The sequence below is a fragment of the Furipterus horrens genome, unplaced genomic scaffold (genome assembly GCF_987537825.1).
Source record: "Furipterus horrens unplaced genomic scaffold, mFurHor1.1.pri manual_scaffold_6, whole genome shotgun sequence".
NCBI lineage: Eukaryota > Metazoa > Chordata > Mammalia > Chiroptera > Furipteridae > Furipterus > Furipterus horrens.
In genome coordinates, this window is record NW_028327176.1 from 51,548,455 (window position 1) to 51,575,120 (window position 26,666).

Genomic DNA, 26,666 nt, shown 5'->3' on the forward strand with positions numbered 1-26,666 from the left:
ACAAAAAAATTGTCAACAAGGATGGGAAGTTGTTCTTTTTTTTCCTACAAGCTTTCTTAGAATACTGAGTTGTAATTCATCTGCATCCTTAAAAATAAATTCATTTATGGCATTAGGTGATCTTTTACTAGGATCCTTGCTTGCTCTTCTATTTCTTATTTTACTGTGTTTGTTTTATTTCCTCTAGTTTGAATATCCTTCTTGACATAAAATATAAAAACAAAATTATAGTAGTAGTCTTTCCCTGGTTCTTCAATAATGTTATTTCATCCATCCTAAGAAATGAACTTATTCTTTCCTTTTTTACTTGTCTGTTCCCAAATATAGCTTTAAAAAGCTCTTTTTCTTTTTTGTATGTGTGTGGTCAATAGCCATGTGGGCAATCCTCAGTTTCTTCTGTGCTTCGGTTTTCCTGACATTCTCTAAACACCTGCCAGCCCGCAGAGCAACACCTGCTCCTAGGGACGCACTGGCATGCTTGTTCACTTAACAAAGCACCATTCAGTGCAGTTCTTCTAACTCTTGGGACATGTTTGTCTTCTGATCTTCTCTGCACAGCTTATTAAATGGCACCCCAGAAAACTCCCTCTACAGATGCGCTGGGGTCTTCTTTAAATGTTTATTCCTTGTCTTTCTCATGAACTCTCTGACTATAAATTGGAAACCAAACTCGGAGCCTTCCAACCTCCCCAGACCATATTCCTTTTTAGAATCCTACTCATGGAATCACATCTAAATTTTCTCTGAATTTTTGTAGACTCTGCTTTTCTGATGTGGAACTCTACCTAGCGTTTCCTTCTTTCACTATTACAAACTTTAAAATGATGCGTACAGATAACAACCTGTTATCAAGATTGCATTCACAAATGGTGTCTCTGTTGCCTTCTCTACCTCTGAGTAATATCACAACCAACAGGTATGTAAATTATTTTTTAGGTGTTTAATTTGTGGCATGCTAAGATTTCCAGAAAATGTACCAATCTGACATTTGCTGTCAAACGAAATTCTACCCCTATGACTACTTTGTAATCAGGGTACAGACGGTATTAATTACTTGGATATACCATCTATCAACAAAACTGATCCATGATAATATTACTTTTGCTATTTCCTCTTTTTCATCTTGAATCAAATGTCCACATCTCTGTTTAGCTTGTGCTGAATGATTTAGGGCTGTCTGGCAAACATTTGTCCCTCTCCTAATAGCACCCAGATTTTTTTTTAATTACCTTTCAGCATGGGTCTATACTGGTTTATAACCACAATCAAGTGCCCCCCCCCACCTTGTCTTATGTCCTCTCTCCCTAAAATTTGAATCTTGAGAAGACAAAGAGCATGCAGATAGAGTTCATGCATGACCACTATGGCATGTTCAACACAGTTCCTGTTCTGAAATGGATTCTGTAATCCCATTTCCTAGTTTCCTGGAGCCACCTTGGTTACCGTTCATTTCCAACTGCAGTTTTCCCGCTTTCTTGCTGATTTACTGGGCTTCCAATGGCCTTCTACCAAAGTTGCCTTTATTTAAGTTAGCCAGTAACAATCAAAGAACCCTAGTTAATGTACTACTCCAAACAAGGAATATTCTCCCAGTGATGTTCCTTCCCACCAGGCCCCTAATGTCCACAGAGTCTTGGAATCACCCATTCAGCTCACTGGCCTCATCTGTTTATTTCAGTTTTTCAAAAACATTTCCCTAACAAACCCATAAGGCAAACACTGAATTAAAAATTTCAAGTTTAATCTATCTACTGCCTCCCAATGTGAGCTCAAAGTCTATAGTTATCCAAGGTCTGAAGTACTGTTTATAGAAATGCTGTATTTTGCATTATTACTGTTTTTCTTAACTTAAGCTCTCCCTTCCTAAATTGATAAACATTGTAGTCTCCTTTAATGGTTTGTGAAATTTAAAAATAAATTCAGTATTGTAACAGAACTGAGAATCAATCCAAGAGGGCTGAATGCTGCTTAGTTTTCAAATTACACTTGTCATTCTCTCCACAGCATTTGGCTTGACAACAATTTTGAGTCTTCATCTTCCCCTCCTCCAAATTTCTGTTTAAGGACATACTGATCAGCTGGGTGGCTCTTTTGCCAAACATGTACTAACTTCCCTGTCTTTACATGCGAGAGTCTATCTCTTGCTGGAATCTTTATAGGCCATGGTCATGGTTATACACATAATGTTTACATAGGCAACAACCCCATTTTGGTGGCTGTGTTGGCCGTTCTCCATCATGTCTCAGAAAGATGGTCAAGGACAATCAGATACCTATTAACTACCTGCATCAGGGTCAACATCATACCCTTCAACAAGAAGTCACAGTTCACAACCATGTTGCTTCTTCCTGGAACTGAGGACTCTGGATCTTCTACTCTCTCAAGCAGATGGAATTTGAATGGCAAAAGCTCACATAGAGAAGTCTCCCAATTGATGTGTCCTGAATATATTTTTCCTAGCTCACAAAATCAGGAAGCCATTACTTTCTACTGCCCACTGAAGTATATCTTTTCTTTTTCATATATCCATTTTTGAGGTATTTCCTGCAAACAACATAGCAAAAATAAATGCCCTCTCTAGAAAGACCGAGATGGTGAAACAATGAACATTCAGATAGATCTATTCCACTGAGGCCTTTATGGGAAGGAGAACCCAGGGACTAAAGGATAGATACTCTACCTCCTTTGATCCTTGTTTAGGTCCCTCTAGGGTGCACTTCTGTAGTGGCACCAGACCCCAACCACAAGTGCCTAAGTGGTCTCTCAAAATCATCTGAGTAATCCCACCAGATTCTTACAACTGTATTCCCTCCATTTATTTCTTTTTTTCAATTTAATAACTTCTGAAATTGCAAAAGCAGCATATGTTCAAGGCAGACAACTTGAGAGAACAGAAAAGCATGAAGAAAGAAAAAAACGTAAGTTGCCTGTAAGCCCATCATTCATGGATAACTACTGTTGCACTTTGGAGTATAGACTTTATTCTGTGCTCTTATTTATGCCCAACAGGAGTAAAATGATACTATTGTGTATCTTTCCCCAACTCAGTAAGTATTATAGTACAAGGTAATCTTCAATGGCTGCAGTTTTCTACTAACACATTTTCTTGCCCCAATTTTCTTTTGTTGGACATTGTGATAGTTTCTCCACATCTAACTCTTGTAAATAATATAGAACTGAGTGTTTTTCTATATAGATAGTTGTTCATGTACATTTATGATTATTTTCCAGGGAGCAGAATTAGTGTGACAAAGGAATGCTCATTTCTAAGACCTCTGAGACACACTGTAGAGCTGCATGCTAGGACCATCATAACAATTTATACTCTCATAAGGAGGCGATGAATATTTCCTCATATCCTTCCCAACACTGAATATTATCTTTCCTTGCCTTCTTTGTCAGTTCCATGGAGGTATATTAATTTGCATTTTCTTTCTTTAAGTATATTTTATCAATTATGCTATTACAGTTGTCCCAATTTTCCCGTTTTGTCCCCTTCTGTCCAGTAGCCCCTTCCTTCTAGCAACTCACCTCCTCCCCCCGCACTTAGTTCATGTCCATGGGTCGTGCATATAAGTTCTTTAGCTTCTCCATTTCCATTACCATTCTTAACACCCCCTGTCTATTTAGTACCTACCAATTATGCTTTTTAATCCATGCACCTTTTCCCCCATTCTCTCTCTTCCCCTGCCTCACTGATAATGCTCCAAATGACCTTCATACCTATGGTTCTGTTCCTGTTCTGGTTGTTTGCTTAATTTGTTTTTATTTTTTAGACTCATTTGTTGATAGCTGTTAATTTGTTGTCCTTTTACTGTTCATAGTTTTGATCTCCTTCTTTTTCTTAAATGTGTCCCTTTAACATTTCATATAATAAGAGCTTGGTGCTTACCCCATTTCCAATCACCTCACCCCCTTCCCATATGTGACTGGTGCCCTTCTAGCAGTTGCCCTGGTGGTGGTTCCAGAGCCAGTGGGCTTGCATACATTCTAGGATTAATGTGGGCCCTTTAAACAGACTCTACTGAGAGACTGGCAGTTTCTTTACCCCACCCCCACTGGTTTTTACAGCCAGAAGTTATGAGGCTTTATTTTCCTGGCACTGGAACCCTGGACTGTGCGGTCTGGTCTGGGGCTGGGATCGCTCACTCCCAAGGCATCCCTCCAATTTTTATCCACCATACATGAATGCAGGACTGCTTGTTCTGCTGGCCCCCGCTGCCACCTCCCCACTGCCTCACTACGGCCTCACTGCTGCCACATCGCATCCTCTCCACCCCAGCTCCCCATCTCTGCCCCTCCTACCTGTCTGGATGAATATGGCTCCTTTAAATCCTTGGTTGTTAGACTTCCATACAGTTCAATTTTCTGACAGTTCTGGGCATTTTTTGTTTTTAGGTTAGTTGTAATCCTTATTTTTGTGCAAGGAGGTGAATAGTGTTTAGCTATACCTCCATTTTGACTGAAGTCAGATTTTTAAAATTTGCATTTTCTTGATTACTTATGATGTCAATTTTTAAAATGATTATTAGCACCTGTATTTCAACTTTGGTTAACTAGCTGCTTATGTCTTTTGCCCATTTTTCTACAGATATGCTCTTTCCTGCTTATTTGTATGAGATTTTTTAAATAATAAGAGCTAAATAACAATAACTATATATATAAAATAATCTCTGGCTTATGTCTTCATTTTGTTTATGCAGAAGTCACACCTCAATATTATGGTTAGAGGCCTTCCCTTCCTTAAGATTATATAATTATTTACCTATGTCCCCTTCTACTATTTTATTGTTTACATTGAATCCTAAATCACCTATAATTTATTTTGGCATATAATGTTTACTTTATTATTATTTTCTAAATAGCCAACCAATTATTCCAAAACCATTTTTTGAATAATTCCTCATCTCCCTATTTATATGAAATGGTATCTCTATCATACATTGAGTACTTATTTTGTGGTCCTTCTATCTAGTTCCATTTAGATTCTGTCTGTTTCTATATCAGTACCAAATCATTGTATTAAATATAATCTTGTCATATGGCTGAATATCTAGTAATAAAAATTTGTCATTCTCCCTTCATTTAAAAAAGAACAGAATATTCTCAACTGTTTGATTTTTCCAGATGAACTTTAGAATAATTTATAAGTTCTCTCCTGATATCTAAATCTTTTGGAGAATGACATTATAAATTAACCTACAGATAACTGGCCCATTTGCAGATGATGTTTTCCTAGTTGCAAACATGTTATGCTTTCCCTTTTATTCAAATCTCCTTTGTGCATCATGCAGTAAAGTTCCATGGAACTCCTGTGCATGTTGATTGCTGGACTTAATGTTTCTTGCTATGCCCTTGGCTTAGTGTTAACCATCCCTGATAGGATTTTTCAAGGCCTCTAGCCACACTGGCCTGCTGCAATAGCATGCACTGGTGGTTGCGCCAGGGCTGGAAGGATGGCAACACAAGACACTCTGACTAGGCAGCATGGGTCCTAGTGGGCAGCTGGGACACCCATTCTTGATGACTTTGGCCAAATAACTTTCTTCCCTGGGTCTCAGTTTACTTTTCAATAGAATGGGTTCCCCCTGTATAGCCACAACTCCCTTCCTATTAAAATTCTCGTTCTATCAAAAGTGAGATGGGCTCTGGCTGGTGTGGCTTAGTGAATTGAGAGCTGGCCTGTGAACCAAGGGGTCGCCGGTTCGATTCCCAGTCGGGGCATAATGCCTGGTTGCAGACCAGGTCCCCAGTTGGGGGCGTGTGAGAGGCAACCACACATTGATGTTTCTCTCCCTCTCTTTCTTCCTCCTTCCCCTCTCTCTAAAAGTAAATAAATAAAATCTTTAAAAAAAGTGAGATGGTAGATGGGACAGCCCTTGAAGGAGGGTGTAATCCCACAGAAATTCACATGTAATGTCTATTATTCACGATATGCTTAGATGCTGAAGAAGTAAACAATAAAGGGGTGAGTGTTTAAATGAGGCTAGCTTAGTTTGAAAAAAACTTGTTGAAGGTGAGCTTGAATGTGGGATCCTGAAAGGCACAGAAAATATGTGGAGTCAGTGCTCCCAATGCAGGACGTCTATGCAAAGGTACAGACGGTGGGGTTGGGAGTAGGAGTTGGCAGATTAGATCTGACTTGACTGGAGAGCAGGAACCATGTTAGACTCTTGACTAGAGAGCAACAATGTAGGACAACAGAGTTTGAGCCAGCTTTTAATGTATGTTCCTTTTAGCTCACTCAGTCTTGCGTGGTAGATCTGTAGAATCCACCCACTCTACACAGAGAGGGTCTAGTGCAGAATGTGCAGCCCAGTCCTAAGCTTTCCTTGGTCCAATGATGGTCAAGAAATCCAGGTGAATTGACTTAGGGGTCTTGGTCTTGAATCAGACCTTTCCATGAGCTAAGAGGGCATGGGGAGCACAGAGCAAGATGATCTTTTCTGGCCCAGGAGACAGGATGGGGCCTGGGACCTTCTGGGGAGTGCCCAGAATGGGAGGCAGGGTCAGGAGGTGCCCCTTCTTGCCACGCCCAGGTCCTAGAGTGAGGCTCAGACAGGCCGTGCACCCAGAGCTATGCCAGAGTGGCCAGGGTCCTGTCACCCTCGCAACTCAAGCATCCTGATTTTCTGCACAGCTTGCCTCCCTGCACAGGTGAGCGCCTTCTCCCACCAGCTGTTAGAGATGTGGGTGTTGGAATGTTGCTCCCAGGCACCCTGGCCTCCCTCAACCTGGCGTTTCACACACCCATTCCTTAACCTCATTCTCTGCCCATTTCATTCCTCTTCCCACGCAGTGTTTACTATAATCTCTCTTCCCCATCAGATGAAGCACGAGACCAGGGTTCCCTGGACTGCCTGGGGAATGTTCCCACAACCGGGCAAGCCGCCAGAGCAGAGAACACAGGGTGCCACCCACTCAGGGGGGGAGACCCCAAATCTCCACCTTAGGGGTGACTGATGTTCTCAAGGAAAATAAAACCATCAGACAATGTTTGAGAAAGAGGCTTTTCATTTGGGGTTTGCAAATCATCATCATCATCATAATCTTACAGTAAAAGGAAGATAAAGAACTCCAGCAGCTTTGCTGTTTGTTTACAAAGTAGGGGACAGCAGTCAAGGGACAAGTGAGAACCTGTGCAGCATTTTATAATCACAGTGTCTATGATCTAGTGTCTAGCTATAAGTTTTCTTCTATAGTCTAAGATCTTGCTGCTCAAAGTACGGTCCACAGACCAGCAGTGTTGGCATTGCCCAGGAGCTCGTTAGAGAGGCAGAATGTCAGACCCAACCCCAGGGCTGCTCAGTCAGAATCTGCCGGTCCCCCCTCCCCCAGGGTTGAGTGCACATTGCAGTTTGAGAAGTGTGGCTCTGGGACAGTGCTTCTTAATCTTGGCCGCACCTGAGAATCACATTGGACAAGACCCCATGCCTGAGATTATGATTTAATTGTTCTGGGACAAAGTGTGCAGCTGGGACAATGGGGTTTTTAAAGACTCCCCTGGTGATTCTCATATGCAGCCAAGTTTGAGAACCCCTGGCTTAGTATACATATAAATAGATTAAAAGAAAAAAATTAAGAAATTTCTTCCTGGATTATAAATAGAATCATCAAGAGTTTTGCAAACAACTAAACAAAATTCATTGAGAAGAAACTCAACATATAAGCACTGATTAAAATGATGCACTTAAAAAGAGAAAAATTAAAGCAAGGTTGAATCACAGCCTTCAGTGAAATTAAAAACATAATGACACCTCCTCTCTCTCATTCTCTTCCATCTTGTAACTAATAAATAAAACCCCCCTCCTCATGTAACAATTTTTCAAACCATGACAAGTGGGAATATTTTTTGTGCCGCAGTCTTATTAGAACAATTTATTTTTGCATTGCAAATTTCTGGTTTGATAACATGCTTTGCACTACGGTTACATAAGAACAGTGGAAGTTCTTGTGTTCATTTGGGGTTACAGAGTTTCCTTTTACTCACATAGTCCTTTAATGTAGTTGGACATCAATCTTTCTAGCCCAGAAAGGAGGTTTTATTTCACTGCCAGGGAACAGAACTTCCAAAAAACACAAATGTCTTTCACCATCATGTTGAGTAAATAATCAAGGGGGTATGAATGGGTCTCTCTCTGACTTCCTGCCTTACTTTGCTTTAAACTCATAGGTGAGCTAGGAAACTGTATCTGCCCTAATGTTCCCGCCACCTAGGCAGCATGTCAGCCCCAAAGCCAAGTCTAGGCTTACGGGGCTTCCCTCACTTTGAACGTTTATCTGGTCCTGGAGCATGTCAACACAATGTGTAGACATGTCTGGGTAGCAGTTAGTGTCTTTCCTTTCAATTCAAGCCATTCATAAAAGTGACTCCTCGCTCAGGTTTTCCCAATCTTATCAGGTTTTACATATGACATGATCATTTTCAGTGGGAACTGAGAGTGGAAAAAAATGGTCAGTATTCAGTATTCTAAGCCCAGGGGCAGCACAGAGTTTACACACTCACCGACCCACTTTTAATTTAACTCCTAAAGAAGGCACTGTTAACTCCCAAGCTCTCAGAAAGTGGGGCTGTGGATAAGGACCTGAGTGAATGGGCGGTGCTTCTCTCAAGCTCTTTCAGCCCCCAGGTAGGCAGTGTCAGGAATAGGGTTGGAATGGACCTCCCCCACCCCAGGAAAAACCCACGTTGAGTCAGGCAACAGTGAGGTGTCAGGAGATTGGCCTGGGCAAGTGGCCTTCAGTTCTTAGTGTGCAGGGGACCAACAACCCTCCAGACCTAAACCAAACTTTCCAGTTTGGCATGATCCAGAAGTCACCCCACAATGTGTGTGCCGAGAGATCTGTTCTACTCAAGGTGGTGCAACCAAAGCCCACCTGTGCCTCTATGAGGCTCCTTGGCTTGTATGAAACTTGGTTTTAAAAGATACTCATGTCTTTTATCTTTTTGATTTTCAAAAGGAACACAAATGTACACTTAAAGGTCTCCCTCTCACCCTGTCCCCAGCCAGCCAGATCTCTTTCCTGGAGACAGTGGCATAACAGGGTCTCATGAACAAGACTGTTGGCACAGCTTTCCTTCTCAGAAGGGCTCTGCGCTGGTGAGTGAAAGGCCCTCTTTGCTGTCCTCTAACCCTCTAAGAAAAGGCACACACAGAGCTTCCTTGCCAGGCCAAAGATACAACAGCTTGGTTGGTTTTCTATTGTCATCCCTTGGGACCTCCCAGGCACCAGTCCACATGACATAAACTAAGAGTTCAAGAAGCCCAGTAAATGAGTTGCACACAGGTATATCTCAGTGTTTTGTAGGTGAGACCTTCAATTTTACATAAATTTTCACCAAATATCAACTCTTTATCTATGCATGGAAACTTAACTGTAGAAGAGAAAACTTGCTGTAGAAGAGAAAAAACCATGAGCAAGTCATGCCCTACCTTCTCAGGACATATACTTGGGTGAAGTTAATACCCATACTCCCATATATGGTGATACAAAGGAGAGAAAAACAAAGATACCAAGAGAGACATGAGGAAAGAAGGCAAAACTGTAGACAAATCCTTGGGACTCAACACAATAAGGGATTGAGAAAGGGAAGAAGGATAGAGCTTGTCTCATACTGATGGGAGCCTTCCAGAGCCTACCATGGGTCTGGGATGGTACTCCCATGTGCCATTTCCTTCTCCACACCTCGCCAAGGTGGGGCAAAAGGGAGGAGATTCTAGAGCAAGAATTAATGAGCTCTGTCTTGGATCATGGTCAGTTGAGCATGGCCCTGGCATCTTCTAAGCTGGACTTTGCATCCCTTGAGGTCAGGTGTGGACAAAATGAATGGCTAAATGTGTCAGCCATCACCCCTATTTCTCACCATGACCAGACAAGTATATATTATTTTCCCCATTTAATAGATAAGGAATTAGACTCATGAGGTTAAGTTAAGTGACTTGTCCAAAGTTACTCTGCTGATAGGAACCAGAGCCATGGCAGGAACCCAAGAGTGTCCAGGAAATCAAGGCTGGAATTTTTTCCCACCATGCTAGGCTGTTTTGTTCACCTTGCTGTTCCTTGATATCCTTTTTGATTATTGAACTGAATCTGCATAAAGTAGGGGTTTTCCACATTTCCACGTTTAACTTCAAAACTCCAGTTCCATTTTACAAACTTTCCACATGTTGAGATAACAAGTTAAAACTATGACCACCTCACATGTGTCTCAATCATCACAGGTGCTTCAAATGTACTCTGAAAAACAAAGGTGTCTTTCATGTCATTCCCTGATAGAAACAGCTTTACTTTGGGTATGAATGCTAAATTCTACAGTGGTTTGTTCTAAATGTGATAATTATTTTTGTACATTTTTAAATGTGGCTCTGATACCTTATAGACACAAACACCAATTTGAAAACTATATGTATACATTTATCTTTTATTTATTCAAACTCAAACAGTAAAGGATACTTTCATGGTTCTTGTGCTTATATGCAGAAGACAGAATGTATGTGATAAAATCCCCAAATGCCCATGTACCAAGTTATTAAACATGTATACACTATGGTATTAAGTGATAACTATCACTGTTACTGTTTCAAACTGTTTTCTTCAGCAATATTTCCTGTGCCCCTTCTGTAAGCCAGAAAGCAGATACCATATGAGGTGAAAGGACTGAGTAAGGCCTGACTTCCCTTCCGGGCAGGTTTTGTGGGTCTAGTGGGCAAGTGAATGTGGATGCCTGGGTTGTTCCACTGCAGAGCCTTGATGTGAGTATAACCTCAAACTTCCCATTCTGTATGTGTAAAACTCTGCACTGATTTGGGGTAGAGGGGATCTTCTAGAACATTCTTCTAGAAAGATCTCAGATTGCTATGGAGACTCTGTGAGGCTTGCATGCTTAGTCTTAGGTGCACCTTGCCATCCATTTGTCATAATTCTAATGGCTTCTAACCTGTGCATGTCTTCACTTGCCTCCATAGGACTCGCTGCAATGCTCCGGGATCCTCCACGTGAGAACACACACAGAGGCACACGCCCCCAAAAGGAAAATGCTAACAATAGTGTAGCCAGCTTCCAAAACAAACTCAAATATATTCACCAGCCTTACCCATTGGTATCTGTGTCATAACAATGACGTGTCTAATGATGGTAAACAAATGCTTAAATGCTTAAGGAGGAACAGAACTTTAGAGCAAGAAAGGAACCTTAAGGATAAAGAAACTATGATCTAGAGAGGTGGCTTTTCAAGGCTGTGGCCAGAATCCAGGTCTCTGAGCTTCTCACTTGGGACCAACTAATGTATAACTACAGCTTAAGTATAAGTTAGATTTTTCCACCTTTTTCAAATGCATTAACTTTCTAAAGGGGGATAAGTAAGGGAAGGGTCTAGTCAAGGAACGTATATGAATGACTCATGGACATGGACAACGGGGAGGGATATAATTGTGGGAGAAGGGATGGACTGGGGGGGGAACAATGGGGGAAAAAAGGGACAACTGTAATTGAAAAACCAAAAAATAAAATTAAAACAACAACAACAACAACAACAACAACAACAACAAAAAACAAATTACCACAAACTAGTAACTTCAAACAACACAAGTTTATTGCTTTATTGTTCTGGAAGTCAGAAGTCTGGAATTAGTCTTATGGTGCTACAGTCAAGGTGTCATCTGCGCAGCTTCCTCTGACATACTCAAGAGGAGACTCAGTTTTCTTGACTTTTCCAGCTTCTAGATATGCTAGGCTTCTTTGACTCATGGCAGCATCTCTCCAATCTTTGTTTCCCTATCTCCTGTCTTCCTCTGACTTTGACCTTCCTGCTCCCTCTTCTAAGGCCCCTTTTGATTACATTAGATCTACCCAAACAATCCAGAATAATCTCCCCATTTCATGGTCCCTAATGGATCAATTTACAAAGTCCCTTTTTGCCATGTAAGGTAACACAGTCACAAGTTCTGGGCCTTAGGACATCTGTGGGAGACCGTAATATTCAACCTACCTCCCCAACACAAGTCAGAAATTCAAGCAAATGACTATGTCCACTAGTACTATCCAAACCTAAGCAGGTGTTCAATAGCAAAACTGTAAATGAGAAATTTGGTCCCAAATTCACAGTAACTTGCAAGATACAAAACTGAAAAACTTCCATCAAAAATGGGAAAAAATATCTCCAAACAATAGGTTACCAAATGCATCACTGCTGTTTACATGCATGACCTGAGCACTAAACATTCCATGTGGTCCAGTCATATGCATATAGGTCCTACCCATCTGTTTCAGAGCAATTCTAAACCTCCCCAGCACCTCTTATCATATCAATACTTGGAGTTTTCCTGATCAATATCTTGCTGCAATGAACATTATTGTAACTAAGCCTTTACAAAAATCTGGTCATGCTTATTTCCTTAGGATAAATTCTTAGAAGTGGTATTTCTGGGTCAATGGGTAAGCAGGGCATTCTAAAGCCTTATAAGTATTACCAAATGTCTCTCACAAAAATTGTGACAACTTACACACCCCAAAATACAAGTCTTATCTACTTTGTACTCCAACACTTATTTTTATCTTTACTAATTTGATCAATGAAAATGATATCTTGAATTAATTTACATTTCTTTTATGACTGGCAAGGCAGAATATCTTTTCTATGGTTATTGGCCACAGGTAGTTATTTTATGACTTATCTATTCAAATAATTTGCTTGTTCTCTTACTGGTGTGTTAAATTTTTTGTTATTAGTTTGTATGAGCACTTTATGGATTAAATATATGAATCCATTTTAGGATTCAAATATTGGCAAATATTGCCTATGGATTTGCTTATAGTGCAGGAATGGGGAGAAGGGGGGGCAAAGTGGGGAATGGGGACATCTGCCATAGTGTCAACAATAAAAATAAAGAAAAAAGAAAGTTAAGAAAATTATGATTTTAATATATCTATTTTCCTTTATGGTTTCTGCCTTTACTGTTCTGATTAGCTGGACTTTTTTGTAAGTTATATGCAAGTGAGAGGCAACCACACAGTGGGGGAAAAAAAAATTTGAAAAGAGTGCTCACTGTGAACCACATGCAGAACAGACTTAAAGAGGAAACTGAGCAACTTGATAGGACTGGAAGACCCTAAAGCCCTCAACAGAGGGGAATGAAAGGCACATCATTTACTTCTTCTCATTAAAACAGAGAGAACTGCCACAAAGTTTGCTCCTGAGAAAAACACCTAAATAACCTCCAGACTTAATCAGTAACATCAGAGAAGGAAAACTCTGACTCCAAAAAACCTCCGCTGCCTTGCGGCATACCTCTTCAGGGGAAAGGCTAAGGGAGTAAACCCCGACAGAAAATCCGGAGCCGGAGTCCCTAAGGCGGTTTGACGTTGTAGTCAACACCGGCAACTCCTGCGGCGCACCTGAAGCCAAGCTGTATTGACTCCGTCTTTCCCTTGGACCCTTCAGCTGCGAAGAGAGGGGGGGTCTGCTGCATGGGCAACAGCAGACCCTCCATATCACCCTGCCCAGGCTCTGTAGCTTCAGCTTCACTGGAGAGGACACTCCAGCGTCATCGCAAGATGTCGATTCAACACGGGAGGAGACAGATACCGTGTCACTCCTGAGTCGGACTGCACAGCCATTCTCGGCGGTGCAGATAGACTCTTAAGAAGCTACACCATCGTCTCTCGAGACGGACGGCTGCTGACGACGATATTTTCTTAGAGAAATTTTATGCTTCCATTTCAAAAATATCCTAATCAGCCAGAACTTATTTTAGAATGTCATAAGGTTTTCATATCAAACTTTATCTCTATTTCTGTGTTTAGCCTAGGACCCCAGAATCACTTGTGACATCATCTCCTCTTTTCCTAGGGATGCCAAATGCTACTTTTATCATGCCAACTTGTTATGTGTAATTGGCTCTCTCCTGGAGCTCCCTGAATGTATCTGTTCTTGTGCCAGTGCTGCAATGTTATAATTAGTGCAGCTTCATATCATTTATTCAGAGAAGGAAAACTCTGACTCCAAAAAACCTCCGCTGCCTTGCGGCATACCTCTTCAGGGGAAAGGCTAAGGGAGTAAACCCCGACAGAAAATCCGGAGCCGGAGTCCCTAAGGCGGTTTGACGTTGTAGTCAACACCGGCAACTCCTGCGGCGCACCTGAAGCCAAGCTGTATTGACTCCGTCTTTCCCTTGGACCCTTCAGCTGCGAAGAGAGGGGGGGTCTGCTGCATGGGCAACAGCAGACCCTCCATATCACCCTGCCCAGGCTCTGTAGCTTCAGTAGAAGCTACACCATCGTCTCTCGAGACGGACGGATGCCGACGACGACATATCATTTATTAATATTTGATAGTACAAATCCTTCTGCCTTCTAAACCGTTTTCTTGTGCCTTATTCCTAAAGGTAAACTTTAGAATCATTTAGTCAAATTCCTCTTGACCCATTCTGATCCTAAAGACCTACTAGAACTGCCTTATGTTTCTAAAGTAATGATGGGAAGAACTAACAATATTATGACATTGTGCTTTCCTATTGAGGCACAGTCCACTTTATTTAGTCAAATAAATTACTTCAAAAGGAAAGTTTTATGGCATTTTCCAAATAGAGCTAAAAAAATCTTTTAAAATTTATTCATATATTAGTTTTTAGTCTGTTTTATAACTATTTGAAGGTGATCATCCCTAGTATATTTTTAATTGGTTATTGATGGTTTATAGGGAAACCACTGATGGTTTATTTTCTTACTTGTACCCTATTAGATACTGTAAATATTTGTAACAGGTGGTTTGTGTGTGTTTTCCAGGTATATAATTATATACTTTGTAAAAGCAATGGTTTAGTCTCCTTTCCAACCAGAGTTCACTGAGTGCCCTTTGACAGTGGTCTAGTCTCAGAAGTCTGTCTGCTGCACAGATCCCAGCAACACTGCAAAGCTGCTGCTACACCCACCCATGTGAGCCTTGGAGTGCCTGCCTCTGGGCGAAGGGTGTTGTTACCAGAGCATCATCAAGTTGTCCCTGCTTTCCATATGATACCATCATCATTATTATTTTTTAAAAAACAATTTATTTATTTATTTATTTATTAATTATTATTTTAGAGAGAGGGGAAAGGAGAAAGAGAGGGAGAGAAATATCACTGTGTGGTTGCCTCTCACTCACGCCCCCAACTGTGTGGTTGCCTCTCACTCGCGCCATCATTATTTTTATTGTTTTGTTTTCCAGAAACTAGACTTCAAGATGTGTATTATTACTTCTCAAATAAGAATCATCTATAATCCTCATGCTCAAGCAGATATCTACATCTCCCTCCAAAATATGTAACACTTTCTTGTTAGTTCTTTTGCACAGAACTGTGGATAATGGCCTATTTCAAGGCCATGGGCAAAAAGTTTTGGGTCACAGGAATAAATAAAATACTTCCTACTAGTAAATCTATGAAGATCAGAATAAGGCAAAAACTTAAGATTGACCCATAACCTCAGAACTGACTCTGGAACAGACTTTTGCAGACAGACAGACTGAGATCAAATATTATCTCTTTGTTATTGATTCTGTCCTTGGGTAAGTCACTGAAATCCTCTGGGCCTCCATTTTCCCACGTATCAATAGTGAATGTTGTCAAGATGCAATAGTGACGTTAAAGCACTTGGATGGTGCTTAGTATTCATCCATTACTTCACTCACTCACCAAAATATCAAGTGCCTTCTATATGTCAAGCCCTGTGCTGGGTGGGCCCTGGGGATACCTGAATGGATTAGACAGACAAGATCCCTGCTCTGAGGTCTACTGGGGGAGGCAGGCACATGATAAGTAAATAACAAATGAAATCATTACAGATAGCAGTGAGCACTCTGAAGGAAATGAACAGAGGTGTGATGCAGAGTGGCTGCAGGAGGTCACCATTCAAGGAAGGCCACCCTGAGAAGGGGAAGCAGATCTGAGACCTGAAGGACAGAAATGAGGGGATCATGGGGACCTGTGGAAAGAGAATCCCAGGCAGAAAGAACAGCAACTACAAAAGCCTAGAGTCAGAGAAAAGCCTGATAAATCTGAGAAAAAGAAAGGAGGCCAGAGAGTTGGAGCAGAGAGAATAAGAAGGAAGGAAGTGTGAGCTGCAGCTGAGGAGGGAGGTGGGGCTGCACACAGCGGGCCGGCAGAGCAGGAGTGCCCTGGGGTCTTACTCTGAGAGCATGTTCCTCCTGGTGCTGTTGTTCTTGTAAATAATGGTGACATGGCAGATATTGCATTGGGTGCAACTTAAACCAGAAGTTCAAATACATGGACTACTATCTCATTTGCAAGAGCATACACCACAGAGATCTTACCTAAGGAGGCTCACTTTGGGATTGCTAAGCATTTCTGTTTAATTCAATAAACCTCCAATGTCTGGACTAGACCTAACACCATGCACATTTCAATGATAAACACCAACTGCACCTACTATATGGGAGGTGCTGGAGGTACAAAAAAGCTGGGCCAGTGGTTCCTGCTGACAAGGAGGGGAGCCACTTGACTATCTTTTACTTTGGACATGTGGCATTCCAGCCCTGCCGACTTCTGCTTAAGAACCAATGGTGGAGAGGAAGCTCAGGTTGATGGGTAGGAAGGTAGTGGGCTCTAACTTTTGGGACTATAACAGGATGCTTGACATAAAAACCTCCACTGTCAGAGACCTCAGCTGTATTAGCTGATCATTTCAAAGGATCTCTATTATAGCTGTCTGGGGTGGGGGAATCTTTTGATCTTTTCATAAAGTCAACAATTCATATCAAATGCACAAATCTATATTTTCATAAGTGACATTGCATTTACTTCTTAGGAGATACTCCTGCATTGTTCTGCCTTGAAAATTGTTAGACATGTGAGGAAAAATAATTAAAGACAGCATATTCCTGCATTAATTCTTAACTCTGTCAATGAAAGAAAGCCAATGTGGTATTTTTGTAACAAAAAAAAACTGACTTCTGAGATAATTTTCAGGTTATAGAACAGTATGAAGAGGTCATTTGCAGATTAGTTTGCAGATTGTGCAAAATATTACACAAAGTGGGTGAGAGTGCCAGACCAGCTCACAAAGGCTGGCCTTACTTCTCAGAGTGCTGCTGAACTTGCCAGTCCTAACAATACTGCTATGGGACAATGCCTTGGGTATGACTTTTCTGAAAGTATGGGTTTCCTTTGCTGTTCAACCCTTCAGAATGCAGGGAGGGGCCTCACCCAGAGCCAGGATGCTCACTCTGGCCTGGCATGGGACCAGGGTGTCAGTGGAGAATGGGCTATAGGCAGAGGTTGAAGAAATGTTCGTAGGGGATTAGAGGTATAAGGCACAGGTCTCAGGTTGAACAGAGAGTGAAGGGAAAGGGGCCTGGGAAAAGCAATGGTAGGATAAAGGCTAAGGGTTTTGTAAAAGGAAAAAGAAAAGGAAAATAGAGGCAGGGAAGAAGTTTTTTCCCTCTCTTTTCCTCCCCTTTATCACCAAGGAAAGTGGACATGAGGGAGCAGGGACCGCCCACTTACTGTCTATAAAAGAAGACAGATGCAAAGGTGTGGAGGACACTTTCCTTCCTCTCCTGGCTTTGTGGCGGAAGGAGATAAACATCATGCATGTATAAGAATGTACACAAATGCAGTTAATATAAAAGTCCACACCTGCCAGTGTAGAATAGCCAATATTTGTTCAATATTGTACTCTCACATTTGTTTGATCTTCACTGCCACTGACAGATAAGCAAACAGCCCGAGGCAGTATTAGGGTCAGGATTCCACAGCCCTTGCACTTTTCCCCACACCCGTGGATTTCCACCCTGGCCCATAATAGAATCCCCTGGGAAAATTGAAAAACTACTGATGCCTGGACCTGACCCATGGCACCTGTGATTTAGGATCTCTGGAAGAAGGGCCAGAGCTTGTTTTTACAACTCCCCAGGTAATTCCGATGTGCAGCCAAAGTTGAGAATTCCTCTCTTACCCAGTGGTCCCCAAACTTTAGTGTGATTATGGATCAGCAAGGGAGTTAATAATGTAGATTCTGAGGTCCTCCTTGAAGATTCGCATTTGGCTTGTGTATCAATATCGCACACCTCTACAGAATCTAGGCACACGGAAGCCTTGTTCTTCCTCATCTCCTTGAGGTTAGGTATGGCCATATGAGGTGCTTCAGGCAATGAAATGTGAGCACTAAAAGGTGACACCTATTTGGGTGAGTGTGGTCTGCTGCTGACACTGGACCCGACATCCCGCTTGCTGATGTGGAGGTTTAATCTGCACCATCAGTTTCCCTGGAGAGTTGCCCAGGGCCCAAAGTGGACTTCAGATGAGTAAGAATTGAATTTTTGCTATTCAGGCAATGAAATTTTGGGTCCTCTCTCCACAGTTTCATCCCATATTTTGCTGCAGCCCAGTAGCCTAGTGCTTTCTCATGTTACCTGCACCAGTGACAATGTTCCGCTTAGGGAATGCTGACTTGTTCTTTAAGATCCAGGTCACACGCCTCCTACTTCAGAAATATCCTTTTGCTTTTCCTTGGTTCTCGGATGAGAGATCCTCGATTCTGAACCACTTGGGATCCTCCAAATACACCATTGCTGGTGCAGATTCCCAAGCTGGGAAGCCCTTCCATGGTGGTGGAACACAGGTAAAAAATATACTCCCCAGAGTGCCTCCTTCAGTTTCCTCTGGCAGAGGACAGCCCTGCCTGGCCCTTCTTGGCACTGACTTATTTGTAACTTGGGTGTGCAGTCATTTAATTCAAGGTTCCAATAATTTGCATTCTGTTCTAAATATTTGCAGTTCTATTCCTCACCCCCCCGTAAATTAAAGGGCCGGGAGGGCAGGAACTGTCCCTTGTCCATCTCTAATGCCCAGTACAGCCCTCTGCAGTGAGCCCTCACATTCAATCATAAGAATAAAAAAAATCAGAAAAGTAGGTCAACTCAAATTGGGCCAAAGATTCCTTTAGTATAATATCCTCTTTCTCAAGGGTCCCATAGAACTTTCCTTTTCTCTTTTAGAAAAATATAGGATTTTCCTCCATGTTGTCATCTGATGGTTAATCCTAAGAGCCACTTAATAACTCTAGTTTCTCAATTAGGATGGTTCTTCATTTAACTATCTAATTACTTTCCTATTATTATACATTTCTAATCTGTGCTCCCACTTAGGTTCTTAACTCATTAGAATCAAAATGAGAATTCAGAGTAAATTTTTCTCATATAAATAGCTATAGTCCCCACAATTGATTATCAACCTCTCCTTGAATCCTTTACATGAAGGAAGAGCAACCTATCTGAACTTTAAACAACAGTGTCAAGGGGTTTCCATGTAGCAAGTGGGGACATGAATTCCTCAAGCAAGTGACTGTGCCGTTTTCACTCTATGCTCCTGTGACATGTGCTGGGCCCCAGGTCCAGGCAGCCAAGACATCCTTCCTCCTTTGCTGCCCTCGGTGCCTCCATTGGCCTTCAGCCTTTTCACACGGTGGTTTTCTCCAGTGGCTCTCTGTTCCTCTTAAATCTCATTGCTCAGGATAGAGCACAACATTCCATGTCAACCATAATTGTCACCAAGGGGGCAGACTGTGTTTCCTCTGCTTTGGGTCCACTAATTCTAAAAGAAAAGCTTTAATTTCTGGCATCTAGCAGAGTAGCACATTTCACAACACCATTTCCAGACAGGCAGAGTGGGGCTCTCTTTGACCCATTCTTTAAGAATCAAAGACATGCGTGCCCTTGAGCACTGAGTTATGTGGCTTACTCTGTCACAATCCTTTGTATCTTTAAATCCAAACATATTCTTGCCACCAATTGGCTCAGGTCATCTTTGTATTTCAGACACCATCTCTTACATGTGTGTTACTGCTTTTTCTCTCTCTCTTTGTAAATCTAAAGGAAAATATTTATCTAACAAATAGAACTTACTATGTACCTGACATTGTTCAAGCACTTTACATGTGTCATCTCACTGAATCCCCACAATGACCCTATGAGGTAGGCCCTGTTGTTATTGCCACTTTACAGACGGGGGTAACTGAGGTACGGAGTGGTTAAGTAACTCGCTCAGGGCCACAGTCCCCAAGGGACACAGTAAAAGCTTGAACCCAGGCCATTTGGCTCTAGACTCTACTGTAACCACTGTGCTATCAGATTCTAATGACGTTTTTATTTTTAGGTACCTTTCCATCAAGCAAAATTTAAATAGATAAAAAAAGGCATAATTCCCTCACCTGCTAATGAGAAGCTAAAATCAAATAAAGTATAAGCTCTGAGAATATTGTGAGAATTTCTAACCTAGAAACCACCTGCACTGGATATATATCCAAGCTGCTGGCCAATGAGAAACACTGCACATAATAAAATGAAAGAGTGGGAGATTGTGTAATTATCTACATGGATCTGTGACTTGGAACCCTAAAGGTTTAATCCTCTGTGTTTCATAGGCCTACTAACAAAGCCATTGTATAGAAATCTATGAAAATATTTTTTTTTAAGGAAGCACCTATCTGTGACTAGATTTTACGAAAAGCATTTACAATAATAATAGTGTATATACTTCAGAACAAAGTCCATGCACAGTCTTCCTCAGCTGGCTACCACTTTCTTCCAGCCTCACCTCTGTACTCCTACATGCCCATCCTCTCCCCAAAAGTCAACCTATTCAATGTCATCTCAGCCTCTAAAACTCAGTTTAAAGGCCCTTCATTCAAGAAGCCTTCCCTAATGGCTCCCAAAGAACAAATTTAGGTTCCCTCTCCTTATCCCATGGTACCTTGTGCAGCCACCTGACAGCAGGCAGGCCACACGAATGTGATTATTTGTTAGCCAGACAGTTCTGCCCTGAGATGGTGAGATTCTCAAGGGCAGGAATGATGTCTCAGTCATTCTCCTGGTACTCAGCACATTATAGGAAGAGTCAGTCTTTGTTAGATGGAGGAATAAATGTATAAAGGAAGATTCCAGTTTTGTGTTAAGAATATAATATTAACATGATTCCCCAAGGGCTGACTCCTTAAAATCAACCTCCCTTTTAGGCTGGTGTGTGGTTGGGTTCTGCTTTTGCAACAAAAGGTTCCTGGTGGAGATACCCTCTTTGCTAGCTTCACAGACGGACAACTGTAGCCCAGAAGAGTTATGGTCAGATGAAAAACCTGCCCAGCACCATGGGCCAAACTGAACAAGACACAATGTAACAAAGAGAATTAAAAATGTACAGTTTGGCATTTCAGTTAAAAATTGGAAGCCTGAACATAGCAGAAGCAGGTCTTTCCTTCAAAGAAATCCATCTCAGTAACTGAGATCACAACTTTGTCTATGTTTATGATTAACTTTGATATGTAAAAGTCACCAACGTTACCTATTGGACCCTAAGCCCTGTGATGGCAGGCCTCATGTTCAGTTTCCATGGGTATCTCCAGAGCCTACCACAATGGCAGGTATGAGGTAATAATTAATGTGTGATAAATAAATGTCAAAAACAAAAAAGTGGGGAAATGGTAAGGTCTCCATAGACCCAGATTTTTAAAAAAAATCCACGAGTTGTGTCACTTGCCTGTTCTTTCAAAGATGGTGGATACTCTCTTCACTGAACCTGACTTAAACCAAGTCCCTGCTTCACCCTCTCCATCCTCTCCTTTCCTTTGCTAAAACATCTAGATCCTAAGCATGCAAATGCTTGGTTAGCTGGCTACTCTAGTTTACTAGTCCATTTCTGTTTTTTACCAGTTAAGCTGTATATTTACCGAGAGGACACTGTGTTTGTCCCCAAACCTGGTTATACTGGTTGCACTCACTGTGTTTATGTAATTTAATTACGTATTACGTAAACTAATGAAATGTCAATGCATAAGGAAAGAGCTGTTGTTTCTATTATAAGCTGAGTGTTTGTGAAGACTTGCTCGATGAAGGTGAGTAGATTAAAAGGACCTCTGTCAAATTAGGAATGAATAAGAATTATAAAAGACTAGGGGTGTGTCTGTGTGTGTGTGTGTGTGTGTGTGTGTGTGTGTGTAAGAGGGGTAAAATGTACAGGTCTAGAAGGATTTATGGCACTTACTTTGCAAGGGTTTAAGTTCTTTCACTAAAGAAATCTAATCTGGAAATTACAAAAGGGTACAATATGGGTACAACTCCTACAAATAAAATGATGCAGAATGTCAATATATGAATCCATCAATAACGAGAATAAGAGTATCATGAAACAATACCTGTCCTTCCTTCATGTAACATACTCCGAAATTCTCTGTTCTAAGCAATTCAATCTCATTCATGACCCACTAAAGCAATTTTGTAACTCACAGTTTGAAAAGACAGCCTGACACAGCCTTCATGCCACTCCTTAGTTTTATTAATGGGAGAACTGAGGTTCAGGGAGATTTAAGGTCACACAGCTAGTGAGTCAGAACTATGGTCCCTGATTCCATATCCTCTGAGCAACCTTCCTTCTGACCCAGCACAATTTCCTTTGAAAAGTCTCCACATTCCTCTGGGCATGGAAACAAAACCTGGCATACACAGATATATGTGCTTTTATCCCCAAACTATGACAACTCTTTTGTGCTAAAGACACATTTGGAACAGTGAACCATGTACCTGGGCAGAACACGTGAGCCTTCTAATTTTAGAAGGATTGCAGCTCTACATGGGAAAACTCCAGACAATGGAATGGGGAAGCAGTTTGCATTCTGAGAAGCTTTTGTTTGGCAAGATGAGCAATAAACAGATCCCTGGCTTGCTGGCTGACCCATGTTCTACCTGTTTTCCAAACAAGTAATGCCTTCCGAGACTTCTTCCTATCATCTGCTTTGCTCTCCCTCTGTGTTCTTCTGGCCCAAACTTATCCTCTCAGTAGAGTGAAGCCCAATGTCCCCACCAAAATCTGACCACTATCTCTTCAAGCAAGCTGCTAATGGTGCCCTTTCCTGTGAATAACACCACTGTGAATTTTCTACGTTCTGACACTAAATTAAGCAAGCCTTCAAACACTCCCTGATTCCACATGGGTGTCATTAGACACAGGCGAGAGGAAGGAGCAGTGGTTCAGAGGTCTGAAGAGCCACCCTGACTACTATGATCGTGCAAAGCAGGTAGCATAGGGGAGCCTGGAGCCTGGCTCTCAGGTGCTTGAGCAAAGCCCTCACCACACCCTCAGTCATTAGAGTGAATCTCATGAAAACAAGAGAACCAGATGAGCAGCCTAGGAACTGTGCAACATTTAGGAGGGTTAAACAAGGAGCTACCTAACAACTTAACCGTGTGCATTCTGTCCCTTTAAAGGAACATTAAAAGGTGCCTTTTGAAGAGAGCTCATAACTCCTTCCTTGGACAGGTTTGTCCTAAGCTGAAGGTGCTGTCACCCTCACCCTGCCTCCAGCTAATGTTTCTCTGCATGCTTTACAAATTGATAACCCAACAGATAAAAGTTTTTATCGTAACCCCCAGACTATTGATTTCAGTCCTGTGTAGCCTTAGGTCATTACGAGGGTCTCATGGGTTCCCTTGCTGCCTTCTCACCTGTATGGTGGGCTCCTTGAGGACAAGGGCAGAGAAGGACTGCTTCTTTGGATAGTCTCAGCAAGTAGAATGTTAGAACCTGAATGTAAAATAGCAACTGGTTCCAAGAGAATTGAATGTATGACAGTCACACTACCCCTTCCCTACCTTGAGACCATGGCAGGCATTGTATATGGATCACCACTGTTATTTCCTAGCAGCCTGCAGGTAGCCTAATAGTCCTTCTTGACAAAGCCTTCCAAGTAGCTTCCACTAATTCATCAGAGTGGTCATGTGAAAAATCTTACAGGCCATTCCTGATTCAACTCTAACCGATGAGGAAACTAAAATCCAAACAGGATCTTAGATGAAAACTTGCCCAGAGACTTGGTAAAGCCGAGACCAGCTGGGCCCAACACCCAGGCTTTCTGACATCCAGCCTAAGGCACTCATCCCTCTAAGCAGATATCTGAGAAATGTTTACTGATGACAATAATGTCAGTTTCCTATGCCTCTGGCATCATGTACCCTCCACATCTTGGGATCTAAGAGACCTCAGAGACAGGAAGAAACCAATGAAACCTCAATAAGATAGGCCAAGGTTAATAATGGTCAAGTAATAAGAACATGAAACTTTTATTTCAAAAAGCACAAGAAAACCACATGGGATCAGTCCCTGTTCTTTTATGTTCAGGTATTGCCCTTGACTGGCACATGAAATTTGTCATTTTCTCTCCATGCTCCTCCATCAGAATGTTCACGCTTAATCCTGAGTATACTCCAGCACTGTCGTTAGGAACGTACCAAGCTCTTCTTCTACCCACTACTGTTCTCATTCCTGTCAACTCTTAAGAGTGAAGAGATCTGCCTATTTACCCATGGGTAAAGCCCTTGTAGCTTTTGTCTTAAAATGATCCATGTTTACTCTTAAATGGACTGTTCTGTAAACGAGCCCGCTAACATCCAGAGCGTAAGGGGTTAGGAGGGACTCCAGTGTGAAAGTCAGTCACACTGTATATAAATGAGTACATTTTACAAAAACAGGGTTCCACCGAAAGGTAGTATAAGTAGAAAGCAAAATAAGACATTAAAGGAAATGCAAGTTAAACAAAGTGTCACAAAACTGGATGCAGCAACATCTACCCTCCATGCTTAAGAATCTGATGAAATGAATCATTGTCACTTTTGTGGTGTAATGGGCTATGGTTTTGTTCTTAAAAGTACTTGTCCATTAGAAAAAAGTAATATTCACAAGTGGGCTTTGCTTTCAAATATCCCAGCAAAGGGAAAAATCAAAATGGTGGGAGAATAGGTAAAGAAAAATAGCAGAGTAATGTTAATTGTTGAAGCCAGGTAATGGGTATATGGGGATTGATTTTGCTGCTATTCAATATTTCTCTTCTTCTGTGTATGAAGATTTCCTTTGTAAATGTTTTCAAATAGTTTTGCTTATTGAATTAGCCAAGAGTGAAACACACACACACACACTCCAGTGCTGGGGTAGCGAATATGGTTGGTATGGGTGGTCTCCAGTTTGAGTGGCATCCACCACAGGGTTTCGGCCTATCTGGACAGAGTATGGGTGGTGGTGGGTAAGGCCTCCTAGCATTTAAGGAGTCTTTAAAGAGACAGGAAGGCTACCCTAAAGGAAGAGACAGTGAAGCAAACAAGCCTGATTCAGTGTCAAAGTGGCTGTGACATGGTCGTCACACCTTGGACTTGTCTCCTAGCGTAGTCCTCTCTGGATTCATGACAGAGTCCAACAAGGCAGGGCAGAGAGTAAGTGAAAATTGAAAGAGCTAGTCCATTAACTTTTCTGGGCACAATTCTCATAGCTCAGTAACCCATCAAACATATGGTCATTGCAGAGGCCAGACAGGCAGCCTCTCTCCCTCCCTCCTCCACAGACCAACAACTCCAGAGCCTTAAAGTCCTGTGGACTCAACAAGTTGTGGCACTGCCCCTACTCTCACCCACCACATTGAGCCACAGGGTGGCACTCAGCCTGTTACAGGGTGACGTGCAACATGGCAGGTACAACTACTGTTTCAAGAGCATACATATTAAGGAGGACTGTGAATCTCATATCAGAGACATTTTCACAGAAGGAAGTCCAGAAAGGAAAGGTGAAGCAGAGGTTGTCACTACTGCAGCAGGGACAGTCGTTTCTGGACGGCAGGTCTTTCTATGTCTGCCCAGAGAACACTGGGAAATCCCAAATGACCATGGCAAGAGCCACACCCGAGGAAATCGGCTCAGGTACAATACCGCTAGGCCTTTCCTGTCTATGTGAATGAATAACGACTGGAGGAGGGATAACCAGGAGTACCTCCTCCCCATGGGTGGCAACATCAGCATTTCTCATCATTGCAACCTGTCACCTGTAAGTGGCACCTTCACCTACTAGGTCCTGCAGTGAGGACCAGGAGGGGCTGAGGATGCACCTGGCAGAAGGTAAATGGAAACTAGGAAGGGGGTTGGGACAACTCTGAGAATAGCACAGAGGAGTTACTAAGCTATTCCCTGTCCCATATCTTCACATTTGAGCCCTTTGTGATGTTAGAGGTAATTAAAAAGGGAAAGAATGGCCATATTATGGAAACTACAGTAGATCCTGGACCCCAGCAGCACTGGTACACCCTTCCACCCCTAGCCCCAATAAAGCACAACACAGAGGAAGAAAGGCATTTTCTTCTGTGTCATCAACTACCAAGCTGCTTGGGCACCTCGAGGGTTTAAGTGCATCAAGGATAATAGCTCCAAGGGGAGGCTATGGGGCTGCGGAAGCAGTGATACTCAGCGGGAGTGGCAGCATCCCCTCTAGTATGTTTGGAGGGAAAGGTCTGGCAAAGGAGAAGAGAAAAGTACCAGAACAGTGTGTGGTTAGTTAGAGAATTTGTGAATACATAATTAACACCCCCTTTACAGACACACACACACACCCCAATACTACCCTGAAATAACTAGGGAGACACGGACAGATCAGGGCACCGCTGCAGTAACAGATGGGACTGTACCTCATGTTAACGAGGGAACAGTGAAACTGCCAGACTCATGAATGGCTATTGTAAAAATCAGCTCACATTCACTTGGAAAGCTGTATTTGGCAATTTGTACCAAGGGTCATAAATATATTCATTCTTGCTCCTGGAGATATATCCTAAGGAAAGTATCCAGAATGAGGAAAAAGCTTCTAGGC

General features: G+C 42.0%; 1 protein-coding gene across 2 annotated transcripts in view; it reads right to left on the minus strand.

Annotated features, from left to right (window-relative positions):
• TGFA (transforming growth factor alpha) overlaps window positions 1-26,666 on the minus strand; it is a 97,955-nt gene that overhangs the window by 33,012 nt on the left and 38,277 nt on the right. The window lies entirely within an intron of this gene.